This window comes from Adiantum capillus-veneris, chromosome 12, assembly GCF_014529385.1.
Source record: "Adiantum capillus-veneris isolate H3 chromosome 12, ASM1452938v2, whole genome shotgun sequence".
Lineage (NCBI taxonomy): Eukaryota > Viridiplantae > Streptophyta > Polypodiopsida > Polypodiales > Pteridaceae > Adiantum > Adiantum capillus-veneris.
In genome coordinates this window covers 115,714,610-115,728,176 of record NC_140942.1, presented here as the reverse complement: position 1 = coordinate 115,728,176, position 13,567 = coordinate 115,714,610, and positions in this window count along the sequence as shown.

Genomic DNA, 13,567 nt, shown 5'->3' with positions numbered 1-13,567 from the left:
ACACACAAGAACCATCCTAATATAACAAAGAAAGCATTCAAGTGGGTCCCTAAAGCTTCTTTAGTAACCATGGCTGATGCTAAAAACCGGAAGCCTCATCAGAAACGTCCCACTCGCTCTAAGAAATGTAAGAAAACGTGGCGCTGGATTCCTAAACGACTATTAAAAGCCCAAGGATACTATGATGGAAATGAGCAAATTTGGGTACCTAAACGTAAGATGTGTCCTTCCCTATCGACAATAAACCCATATGAGTCAAACTGTGTAACGCTAAAGCCAATGGCAGACCGTGGGAAGGGAAAGATCAGAGAATGCTACACACCTAGTCCAGAGCTAGTTTGGGCTCCAAGGCAAACCCAATTTATTCCACCTAGCTCAGGAAAAGGGGGGTTCCATGAAGCTTCTAGCTCCTCATGTAATACATCCATAGAGGTAAAAGCTTCTACACAGCCTCCATCTATAGTAATGAACCTCAATGAAGCTACAAAAGAATCCACACCTCCCAGTGTTCAAGAATCACCTGATGAACCACTTCAAGTTCGATCCTGGGAGAGTACCTTACCACCCTTGCAACTTGACGAGGCACCTAGGGTAAAAGAAAACTACTGGCAAAAATCCTCACCTATTACCAATTGGAACAATTGGTTTCAAAGAGTGACAAGCTCATTTCAAATGGTATGATCTACCCAAGGAAGGGGGGAGTGTTTGTGGACATCCATCATTCACTTGCTTCCCTCTCAACCTTTCTACCTGACCTCTTAATCTCCGATCTTAGGGAATGTATATATAAAGCCTTATACTCACAAAAACAAGATAAAAAAGTAAAAGAGCAAGAGCCATCACACAAATCATAAAAACAAATTATGCACAAAAACACGACCCTTGTAATATTTGCACTCTAACCATCATCTATTTGCGTGTACAGATATGGCTAGTACGCTAGAGTCATCCACTCCTGCCTTGGGTGAGAGGTACCCTCGTTACTTTTCACAAATATTTCACATGGTCTTTCCAGTGCTTGCATGTGAATGGGATTTGATAGGTATGCTAGCATGTGAGAGGAATTTTGAGGAGTTAGAATGGCTGATACGTCTCTTGACCACGTCTGATCCATACTTAGTAGAGAGCGTTTCTCCCATTGCACAAGCCTACCCTTTTGACCAAGATGACTATAGGCGTCTAGTGACCTTCTTAGTAAACATGGGCACCCATGATGAAGAAGAAAATTTACATGACTACACGGATGGCACATATGGTCTCATGGATGATGACTTTGTTTATCTCGACGACGAGGATAGGGGTTTAGCCTTAGGGTTTCCCCCCAACCTCTACAATATCCTATTCCCTTGACTCTTTAGGGGGAGTGCAAATAATTAGGTTAGGGTTCCTTATGTTTTTTGTTGTGTTCAATAAGTGTTGGTACCTTTTCCCACTAATGTGCCTCCTGGAGGTATTCCTTTTGTTTCCTAGTAAGACCATATTAGGTAAAGTGGGAAAATCCCAATTCCCAGGTTGGACAACTTTCAATATATCATGTATAAAATATAGAGATTTTGTCAAAAATTTGAGTTTTCTTAAGGTCTCATTCCACTTTATGCACATACAATACACAATGAAAACAACTAAAATATCATGGTTTCAATCAATTGGATTATTAGGAGAGGAGTATATTGCATCCATTATCGTTGTCTATGTTCTAATGTCCTACCTACAACTTATCTCAACATGGAGAGCTTGGTTTCTAGGTCCACCACTTGTCCAAGTTAATGTAAAAGTGACTCAAGGTTCACAACTTGTGAAAGCAAGGATCCATTGAGGAATACAATCCACTTGGCTATTTTTCCTTAATTTATTGCATGTGACATTTAAGCAAGGTCCACTTCTAATCTATAACTTCTTAATTTGAGGCATGGGGCATACATAAAATATGTAGCATATGCTCTATTGCCTCATAGGAAGGTTGGTTTCAAGGTGCACTTATCCATGCTAGCCTATCTTGGAGAAATGATGGAGCTTGCTTCTCTCCTTGTTTCAATGGAGACTAGCTTGGACAAGTGGTGGACCTTTGCTTCTCTCTATGTTTCAATAGAGTTAGCTTGGACAAGTGGTGATCTTGGAACAAAACCCCCATGTAAAACATATCATGGGTATTCCAAGTGATTAGAAAGATTACCATTTAAGATATAACCTTATAGGTTGGACAACTAGATCTTGGCTTGGAGAAATGGTGGACCTTTGATTCTCTCCATGTTTCAATGGAGTCTATCTTGGAGAAATGGTGGAGCTTGCTTCTGTCCATGTTTCAATGGAGCCTAGCTTGAACAGTTGGTGGACCTTTGCTTCTCTCTATGTTTCAATAGAGTTAGCTTAGACACGTGGTGGATCTTCAAAATAAACCAACTACTATCAATGTTGCCTAGCTTGGACAAGTGGTGGAGTGTTTCTCTACTCCATGTTTCAATGGATCTTAGCTTGGACAAGTGTTGGACCTTAAAACAAAAACCCCATGTACAACATAGAATGGATTTTCTAGATTTCAATGGAGTCTAGCTTTAACAAATGGTGGAGCTTGTCTTCATCCATGTTTCAATGAAACTAGCTTGGACAAGTGGTGGACCTTGTAACAAACCCTCCCATGTACAACATATCATTGGTTTTCTAAGTGATGGGAAGGAATACCATTCAAGATATAAACTTATAGCTTGGATAAGTAGTTGACTTTAAAACCAAATTCATCATAATACAATGAAATACAGGTCAGCCAATTCCTAAATCTTGAGACCAAACCTCCCATGCTATTAGAGATAATATATTGGATAAGTGGTGGACCTTCTATTATTTTCCCATGCCTAGTTTAGACAACCGGTACACTTCGCAGCTATAAAGGTTGGACGAGTTGTGGAGCCTTGTTTCTATCCATGTTTTAATGGATCCTAGCTTGGACAAGTGGTGGACCTTGGAAAAAAGCTTCCATGTACAACATATATGAGGTTTTCCATGTTTTAATGGAACCTATCTTGGACAAATGGTGAAGCTTTCTTCTCTCCATGTTGATTTTGGAACTACCTTAGACAAGTGGTGGAGCTTTTCTTTTCTACTCTTCATAATACAATGAAGTATATGTTGGTTACATGGTGAATCTTAAGGCCAAACCTCCCATTTTACTAGAGATGATAGGTTGGACAAGTGGATCAACCTTCTATCATTTCTCCATGACTATATTGGACAATTAGTAGACATAACATCTCTCTATGTTGTCTAGAGATGAGCTTGGACAAGTGATGGACCCTGCTTCTCTCTCCCTTGGTTTACTAGTTTGAAGACTCAGTATATATACTTTCTTAGATCTAGCTTGAACAAGTGGTGGACCTTGCATCCACAATCTTAATTCAGTATAAAAAAGTATATGAAAAAATAACATAGGAATCTTGGTTTGAAGGTCAAGCAATTAGGTTCCAAATGCACATAATAATATATTTTCCACCCATATTAAAAGAAAGTTAAATATGCACATAATAATATATTTTCCACCCATATTAAAAGAAAGTTAAATATGTTATTACCAAATTGACAAAGGTAACGTCCAAGAATTATATCTTTCCATCTTGTCAGATCTAAATCTTCATCAAGGCGACATGCATGTATACATCAACTTTCAAGCCATTCAAGAATACATGCACTTAGATTCCATAGTTTTGTTTTCAAAGTCTTTTAGGTTCTAAAACTCTTTCACATAAAGTATGTAATGACAAAATTCTTGAAGCAAACATTTGTGCCCAAGAAAAAGATCCCTCTCACATATTTAAAGTCCATGAATTCTCTGATCCACACTTACAAGTTTTATTTTGACATCAAACATCAATTCTTTCATAGTTCCAAATAAATGCAACCTCGATATGAATTGACAAAAAATGAATTTCTTTTACTATATGACCCAACATAGGCCCCAATCAAATAAAAAATGAGTCCCCAAAAATTTGGGTGCACTCTAGCAATACATCAGAGTCCCCTTACAATAGGATGCACTCCAATAGTACATTGAAGTCCCCTTAGAGTAGGGTGCACTCCATTCAAGTGTTCATAAAATTGACACACCTTTTATAAAAAAAAAAAAGACTATATCAAATTATACAAATGTTGAAAGATACACACTAGAATAAAAAAAGCATCTTATAGCCATATTTATTCAATGCTTTCGTGTTGACAAGTACACACCAAGGACATAATTTGTCTCAGAATCACTATACTGATTTACAATTGTGTTATATGTATAGACTCTCTTATCTCTTGCATACAACCATCCTACCAACCATGGAATTATGGTTCTCTGCAAGAAGTTTTGAAGTTGCTCGGAAGTTTGCCTCCACATCTTTGGAAATATAAGATATGTCCCTGGCATGTTCCACATCACCCTATATGGAGTGTCATCAAAAATTAAGGTATTGTTTGCATCCAAATCCTCAAATATCTTCCAAATATCACTCAGATTTTTGTGATAAACCCTTGTAAATCCTAACATGATATTTGGATTTTGGCAATTTTTGTTACTCATAAACACCTTGAACTTGGTATACTGCTCAGGAAAACACTTTTGTGTGATGCGTTGCACCCTTGTTAAGTTATAGCAACTCCATATCCATAGCTCAAAGTATTCAGCACAAAAATCCAAAAAACTTTGTGCGTCTGGTCGCACCACATGATAAACTTCATCTTTGTCCTCCACAAGTCGCATGTGTTGAGCCCAAGATGGCATAGAATCTCCATGTTTCATTTCAACTGTCTTGAGAAGTAACCCCTCTAGATCCAAGATAAGTACTCTTTTGATGTCCTTGAAAGCAAGTGGTAGGTGATAAGGAGGTGATTCATTCCTTGGACAAGGTCTTGGAGGAGGTTGGATGGGTAATTCAATAGTTTTCTTCAATTTATGCCAGCATATAGCCAATCCATTTTTCTGTAATGGTTCTGAAATTAAAGAACAAGAACACTTAATGCAAACACAACAATAGACATGATTTTACATTGTCTACCCTAAGGTTTTATTAGATACCAAAATCCATCTATGATCTACTCATTAATAGAAAGAAAGTCAAATTAAAATCCTGACTCTTTTTTATGCTACACTCTCTCTTAGTCTCAATACCATGGAGTTCAACTAGACTTAAGTCAACTAATAACTACTACTTGTTGTTAAAGGTATGCTTGAAGTGTATAAGGCTTAACCAATGCTCTAGTGTAGAATGGGTATTTAGGTCTCAAGGTCTACCACTTATCCAAGCAAAGATCCATTTAGATATGGAAACCCAATTTTTCTTAATATAATGATATAGAGTGGACAAGTGGTGAATCCTGAGACCAAGCCACTCATGCTACTAGGGATAATAGGTTGGACAAGTGGTGGACCTTGAATGTAAACCCCCCATGTACAAAGTATCAGGGGTTTTGGGTATTTCAATGGACTCTAGCATCTTGGAAACATGGTGGAGCTTACTTCTCTCCATGTTTCAATGGAGTCTATCTTGGATAAATGGTGGAGCATCATTCTCTCCATGTTTCAATGGAGCCTACCTTGGACAAGTGGTGCATGTTTGTTTCTCTCTATGTTTGAACAGATCTAGCTTGGACAAGTGGTGGACCTTGGAACAAAATCCCCATGTAAAACATATCATGGACATTACAAGTGGTGAGAAAAAATACCATTCAATATATAACCTTATAGGTTGGAAAAGTGGTGGACCTTAACACCCAATTATTATTAATATAATGACATAGAGTGGACAAGTGGTGAATCTTGCGACCAAACCTACTAGGAAAAGTACGTTGGACAAGTGGTGGACCTTGAATGCAAACCCCCCATGTACAAAATATTACTCATGCTACTAGGAATAATTTGGTATTAAGGTCCATGTTTCAATGGAGCCTAGCTTGGAAAAGTGGTGGACCTTTGTTTCTCTCTATGTTTCAATAGAATTTTCTTGGACAAGTGGTGAACCTTGGAACAAAACCCCCATGTAAAGCATGTCATGGGCATTACAAGTGGTGAGAAAAAATACCATTCAAGGTATAACCTTATAGGCTGGACAAGTGGTGGACCTTAGCACCCAATTCCTCTTATTATAATGACATATAGTGGAAAAGTGGTGAATTGTGAGACCAAACCTACTAGGGATAATAGGTTGGAGAAATGGTTGACCTTGAATGTAAATCACCCATGTACAAAATATCATGGGTTTTGCGTATTTCAATGGAGCCTAGCATCTTGGAGACATGGTGGAACTTACTTCTCTCCATGTTTTAATGGAGCCTATCTAGGAGAAATGGTGGAGGTTCCTTCTCTCCATGTTTCAATGGAGCCTAGCTTGGACAAGTCGTGGACCTTTGTTTCTCTCTATGTTTGAATATGGTTAGCTTGGACAAGTGGTGGATCTTGGAATGAAACTCCCATGTAAAACATATCATGGGCATTTCAAGTGGCGAGAAAGGATACCATTTAAGATATAACCTTATAGGTTGGACAAGTGGTGGACTTTAACACAATATAATGACATAGAGTGTACAAGTGGTGAATCTTGAAACCAAACCACTCATGCTACTAGGGATAATAGGTTAAACAAGTGGTGGGCCTTGAAATAAAACCCCCTAGAGTGTTTCAATGGATCCTAGCTTGGAAACATGGTAAAGCTTGCTTCTCTCCATGTTTCAATGCAGCCTATCTTGGATAAATGGTGCAGCATCATTCTCTCCATGTTTCAATGGAGCCTAGCTTGGACAAGTGGTGGACCTTTGTTTCTCTCTATGTTTAAATAGAGTTATCTTGGAAAAGTGGTGGACCTTGGAACAAAAACCCCATGTAAAACATATCATGGGCATTACAAGTGGTGAGAAAAAATACCATTCAATATATAACCTTATAGGTTGGACAAGTGGTGGACCTTAACACCCAATTATTCTTAATATAATGACATAGAGTGGATAAGTGGTGAAATTGGGACCAAACCTACTAGGGAAATAGGTTGGACAAGTGGTGGACCTTGAATGTAAACGCCCCATGTACAAAATATCACTCATGCTACTAGAAATAATTTGGTATTAAGGTCCATGTTTCAATGCAGCCTAGCTTGGAAAAGTGGTGGACCTTTGTTTCTCTCTATGTTTCAATAGATTTATCTTGGACAAGTGGTGTACCTTGGAACAAAACCCCCATGTAAATCATGTCATGGGCATTACAAGTGGTGAGAAAAAATACCATTCAAGCTATAACATTATAGGTTGGACAAGTGGTGGACCTTAACACCTAATTCCTCTTAATATAATGACATAGAGTGGACAAGTGGTGAATCATGAGACCAAACCTACTAGGGATAATAGGTTGGACAAGTGGTGAACCTTGAATGTAAACCCCCCATGTACAAAAAATTATGGGTATTGGGTATTTCAATGGAGCCTAGCAACTTGGAGACATGGTGGAGCTTATTTCTCTCCATGTTTCAATGGAGCCTATCTAGGAGAAACAGTGGAGGTTCCTTCTCTCCATGTTTCAATGAGCCTAGCTTGGACAAGTGGTGGACCTTTCTTTCTCTATATGTTTTAATAGAGTTAGCTTGGACAAGTGGTGGACCTTGGAATGAAACCCCCATGTAAAACATATCATGGGCATTTCAAGTGGTGAGAAAGGATACTATTTAAAATATAACCTTATAGGCTGGACAAGTGGTGGACTTTAACACATATTTCTTCTTAATATAATGACATAGAGTGTACAAGTGGTGAATCTTGAGACCAAACCACTCTTGCTACTAGGGATAATAGGTTGGACAAGTGGTGGACCTTGAATGTAAACCCCTCATGTACAAAATTATGGGTTTAGGGTATTTCAATGGAGCCTAGCTTGGAGACATGGTGGAGATTGCTTCTCTCAATGTTTCAATGGAACCTATCTTGGAGAAATGGTGGATCATCCTTCTCTCCATGTTTCAATGGAGCCTATCTTGGACAAGTGGTGGACCTTTGCTTCTCTCTATGTTTTAATGGAGTTAGCTTGGACAAGTGGTGGGTCTTGGAACAAAACCCCTTTGTAAAACATAGCATGGACATTACAAGTGATGAGGAAAAATATCATTCAAGATATAACCTTATAGGTTGGAAAAGTGGTGATGGACCTTGATAAGTGGTGAAGGATACCATTTAAGATATACCCTTATAGGTTGGACAAGTGGTGGACCTTAACACCCAGTTATTCTTAATATAATGACATAGAGTGGATAAGTGGTGAATCTTAAGACCAAATCACTCATGCTACTAGGTATAATACGTTAGAGAAGTGGTAGACCTTGAATGTAAACACCCCATGTACAAAATATCATGGTTTTAGGGTGTTTCAATGGAGCCTAGAATCTCGGAGACATGGTAGATCTTGATTCTTTCCATGTTTGAATGGCACCTATCTTGGAAAAATGATGGAGGTTACTTCTCTCCATACTTCAACGGAGCCTAGCTTTGACAAGTGGTGAACCTTTGCTTCTCTCTATGTTTGAATAGAGTTAGCTTGGACAAGTGGTGGACCTTTGCTTCTCTCTATGTTTGAATAGAGTTAGCTTGGACAAGTGGTGGACCTTGGAATGAAACCCCCGTGTAAAACATATCATGGGCATTTCAAGTGGTGAGAAAGGATACCATTTAAGATATAACCTTATAGGTTGGACAAGTGGTGGACCTTAATACATAGTTCTTCTTAATATAATGACATAGAGTGTACAAGTGGTGTATCTTGAGACCAAACCACTCGTGCTACTAGGGATCCTAGCTTGGACAAGTGGTGGACCTTGGAAAAAAGTCCCCCTGTACAACATAGATGAGTTTTTTCATGTTTTAATGGAAGAGAGATTCGACAAATGGTGGAGCTTGCTTATCTCCATGTGGATTTTAGAACTAGCTTGGACAAGTGGTGGAGCTTTGCTTTTTTACTCTTCATAATACAATGATGTATAGGTTGGTTACATGGTGAATCTTAAGGCCAAACCTCCCATCTTACTAGAGATGATAGGTTGGACAAGTGGTCAACCTTCTATCATTTCTCCATGCCTATAATTAGACAATTAGTAGAACTAGCATCTTTCTATGTTGTCTAGAGCTGAGCTTGGACAAGTAGTGGACCTTGCTACTCTCTTCCCTTGGATTATTAGTTTGAAGACTCATTATATATACTTGCTTAGATCTATATAATTACTCATTAGTTAGGTTACAAGTGGGTATGTAATTTGTTAGCCTCAAGGGACTTTGAATATTGAATAGTAAGACCAAGTGCTGGTTTGAAGATCTTTTGCTTATCTAAACTAGACTCTAACTCAATAATAAGTTTCATAAGTTCCACGAATTGTCCTATCTAGGCTCCAAAAGAGTCTTAATTGGTTTGTGCTAGATTATAACTTCCTTGATGGGGTAGAATCCTAGAAAAATGAGGCACTATAAGTTTTACCTTAGCTCAAATGGATTTTTCACTTAAACTCGACTGCAATTTGGCTATCTAGTCTTTGTCTCGATGGAGTTTAACACTAGATACATAGTAGTGATATTTAAGCTTCATGTCTCTTCACTTGATCGAGATATGAGACCATACTTTCAAGGTCACCACTTGTCTTACCTAAAGACCAATGTGAGACATGGGAGCAAGAAAGCCATCCGATATTGTTTTAAGGACTATTACATAGGCAATCAATAACTTAAGTAAAGAAAAAAAACTTGGATCTTTCACAATTAATAACTTAAGTAAAGCCAAAAAGACTTGGATCTTTGACAGTTTTTTTCAAACTAAAAAAGCACAATCTCATGCTAACAAAACTATAAATCACAATTGAAAGGTTTGAACAAGAAAAAGATCAACAATCTTAATAAGAAGGATACTTTTCATTTCATTTGATGATTACAAACTAAAATAAAGTCTCTCAAGAAATTGATAAACAAAAAATGTAGGTGACTGCTTCATTATTTTGAGCAAAAATATCAAAATCTCTATTGATTGAGCTCCATCTAGTAGTATCCTTTGTAAGATCCTGCAAGAAGGAATAAAAAGAAAGATTTGTTAGATACCATGCACATGAGTGTTCAAGCATGTGTATCAAGAATATATGACATGTCACTAGTACCTTAGGGTTGCTTTCTATCCAGCCTTAGAAGATTGTTCTCAGCTTTCACCTTATTTATATAAGCCTTTGCTGTGGTTGCCTTCAAAACTCCTTTTGTGTTACAACCCAATTGCCTAGCTAAAGTGGTCAATTGTGACGCCTTCATGCTTTCAATGGGTGTACGCTCCTTTGCCAAGATCTCTTGTATTTGGGCTCTTCTCATTTCATTGCGGTGGCTTGTGTCACTTGCATCTTCAATGATAGTTTCATCTCTGTCACCTTTTGCAGGTGGTATTCTTCTTGTAAAGAACACCTTAGCTGACCAAACATCATTTTTCTGCTTCCAATACTCCATGATTTGTTTGTATTCACTATCATTTGTCACTATAGGTTGTCCATAACGATTAGAAGCAATTAAATCACGCACATCCCTTCTCTCATCAAGCTGAATCAAGTATGGCAGTAGCTCCTCCAAGAGCATATTGTCAACCATCTTCTCAGCATCAAATTGTGGTGGAAAAATGCAATTGTTTGCTGGTGAAATACATCCCTTGTAAGGAGAGTCATCAATAAGCACTGTTCTTTGTGGATCACATTCAAACCCCATGGCAATTTTGGCTAGAGGCTTGAACATTGCCTCAACGTTTGGATTGTCGGGTCTAAACAATTTTTGAGTTTGAGCGGTGTAGCAAACATCTTGCGACCAAATTGCAAAGAAAGGCAATGTATCCTCAGCTAAGTTGTTTAGTGCTGCAAGGATTTGATACACATTATTCCTAGTAGCTGTCGACCAAATTGCAACATTAAACCTTTGTAAAATAGTCTTCAAGAATTGGATGCAACCTGGCCTGAGTATAATATATCTTTTTGAATCCATTTGCACTGAGTTGTGGTGTGAGGATGGTTGAGGGGAACGTTTCAACAATAGACCATTTAAATCCAATATAATTGTAAGCATGGATTTCTCAACATCTACGCTACATGACGTAGTACCAATTGGCAATAGCTCGTGAGTGGACTTTTCAGTCTCTTTTGATGTATGTTGCATTTTTGAAGCATCGATTTCTTGGTTCTCATTATTGGAAGCTTGCTCAAGTTGCACAACACTAGACTCTAGTATAGAAATATCATCCATCTTGGGCACTTTAGAAACCATAGAATCTATGGATTCTATAGTTGTTGACTGAACCATAGGAGCATTATCCATCCCAGTTTGTGAATCTAAGAAAACACACACACAAATGGTATCTCAAAACCACTAGAATTTTATTCACCATATTTATATGTAGAACTCCTAGTAAGAAATTTATTTAAGGTAAAGTCGTTGTTAGAATCCTTGCAACCATTTTCAGCATTCGTACACCAAACACCACTTGTCTAAAATACAATCTACTAACTCAACATTTTCCATCCTACACTTTATTAAAGATGAGTACTTAAAGTGAAAACTAAAAGCCACCCTTGTTGAGGAAACATGGATACAAGGTCCACCAAATGTCCAACCTAGACTACAAGAAAATAATTAGAGATTTGGCTTAGATTTGGATTCAAAGGCCACCACTTATTCAAGTAAGATAACTCCACTTGTTTAAGACAGTAATGTTTGAAGCCCCACCACTTGTCCAACCTAGACATTGATTAAATTTTGGTAAGATTTATCACAAATCTAGAGTAGAATCAAGATTCTATGGCCAAGGTAGTCAAATATGTTAGACAACACACAAAGCATAAGAGCACTCTAGATTCTCGTTGAGCATAAACTAAACAATAATCAAATGTTATATTCACTTGAGATTTCATCCATGAAAAATGAAAATGATGCATGTACTTGAGATTTCCATCCATGTACAATACTTTACAATGTCAAGTAAAGTTATAGTCAGCAAACAACTCTTCTCCTGCTTCAACTTGACAAATAGTCTCAATGCATACATGGCCATATTCTTCTGACTTGATGTGTGAAGAGGTGCATTTATGCCAAGGTGGCAAATTTGGATCAAATGTATAGCGTACGTTGGGACAGACATTTGTACTGTGAGAACTATTTATATAGCCCGACACGTTTCCTTCTTCTACACAACCAATAATGTATGATTGATCTTCCTCTTCTTCTATGTTTGGATCCTCTAGAAGAGAATATTTATAAGCTCTTGGAAATATTTTGCATATCTTTTTCCAGTCTTGAAATCTATACTTATGCCCTCCATAGTTTAGAATAGTCAAACCACTTTCCAGGGTAGTATGCACAAATAGCCCATAACCAGCTCCTTCAATACATGAAAGTCGCACTTCAAAATCCACACCGTTAATATGGAAAATTACATCTTTGGGAATAGGAAAAGTTGGTGTCCCAAAAGGATCTTCATGCCAATCATAGTGTGAAATACATCTAGTTTTTATATCACTTAACTCCTTTGTGTCTGCAAAAAGAAGAAAATATTATGCATAAAATAATGACAATATCAAAGAAAGATATCATTATTTTATAGTCCAATAGGTCCATTGTATGGAAGACTTAGAGTGCCTCTTACATGGTGCCTCCAAGGTTTCCAAAAAATAAAATCATTGGAAAAAAAAGGCCACTGTGTCTCCAATCTATTGCCCATTTGAAGCATAGAGAGAACCAAGGTCCACCACTTGTCCAAGCTAGACATGGAGCATTGACACAAGATCCAACACTTATCCAAGAACCCTATAGTATATGTGGTAACATGGGATGCATTGATGCAACAAAAGTAGTCTAGCCTCCTCATCCATCTCTTTTTTCTTGTAGCCTAGAGGGATTAGTTTCAAGGTCTATCACTAGTCAAAAACTACACATAGAACATTGATACAAGGTTCCACCACATGTGAAACCTATCATCTCTAGTAGCATGGATGGTTTGATATCAAGGTTCATCGCGTGTCCTACCTATACTCTATTGTAGCATATAGATTCTGGTTTGGTGGTACTACACTTGTCCAAACTTGGCTTGTTGTTGATATCTGGAGGTAATCAAGGGTCCTCCACTTGTCCAAGTTAGGCATATAAAACAATTGCAAGGTCCACCATGTGTACAACATATGATTGATTATAGCATGCATGGTCTTATTTCATGGGCAACCATCTTCTCTCCAACATGTGTCCAACCTCGGCTCCATTGAAGCATGGAGAGAAGCAAGGTCCACCACTTATCAAAGCTATTATTTTCTCCCAGTGCTTTCAAAACCCATAATACGTTGTACATGGGGGGGGGGGGGATTCTTGTTTCAAGGTCCACCCCTTGGCTAAGATTGGATCCATTGAAACATAAAGAGAAGCAAGCTCTACCATTTGTCCAAGCTAGGAGCCATTGAAACATGAAAACCCCATAATATGTTGTATACGAGGGGTGTTTTTCAAGGTCTACCACTTGTCTAAGCTATGGTCCATTGGAACATGGAGAGAAGCAAAGCTCCACCACTTTTCT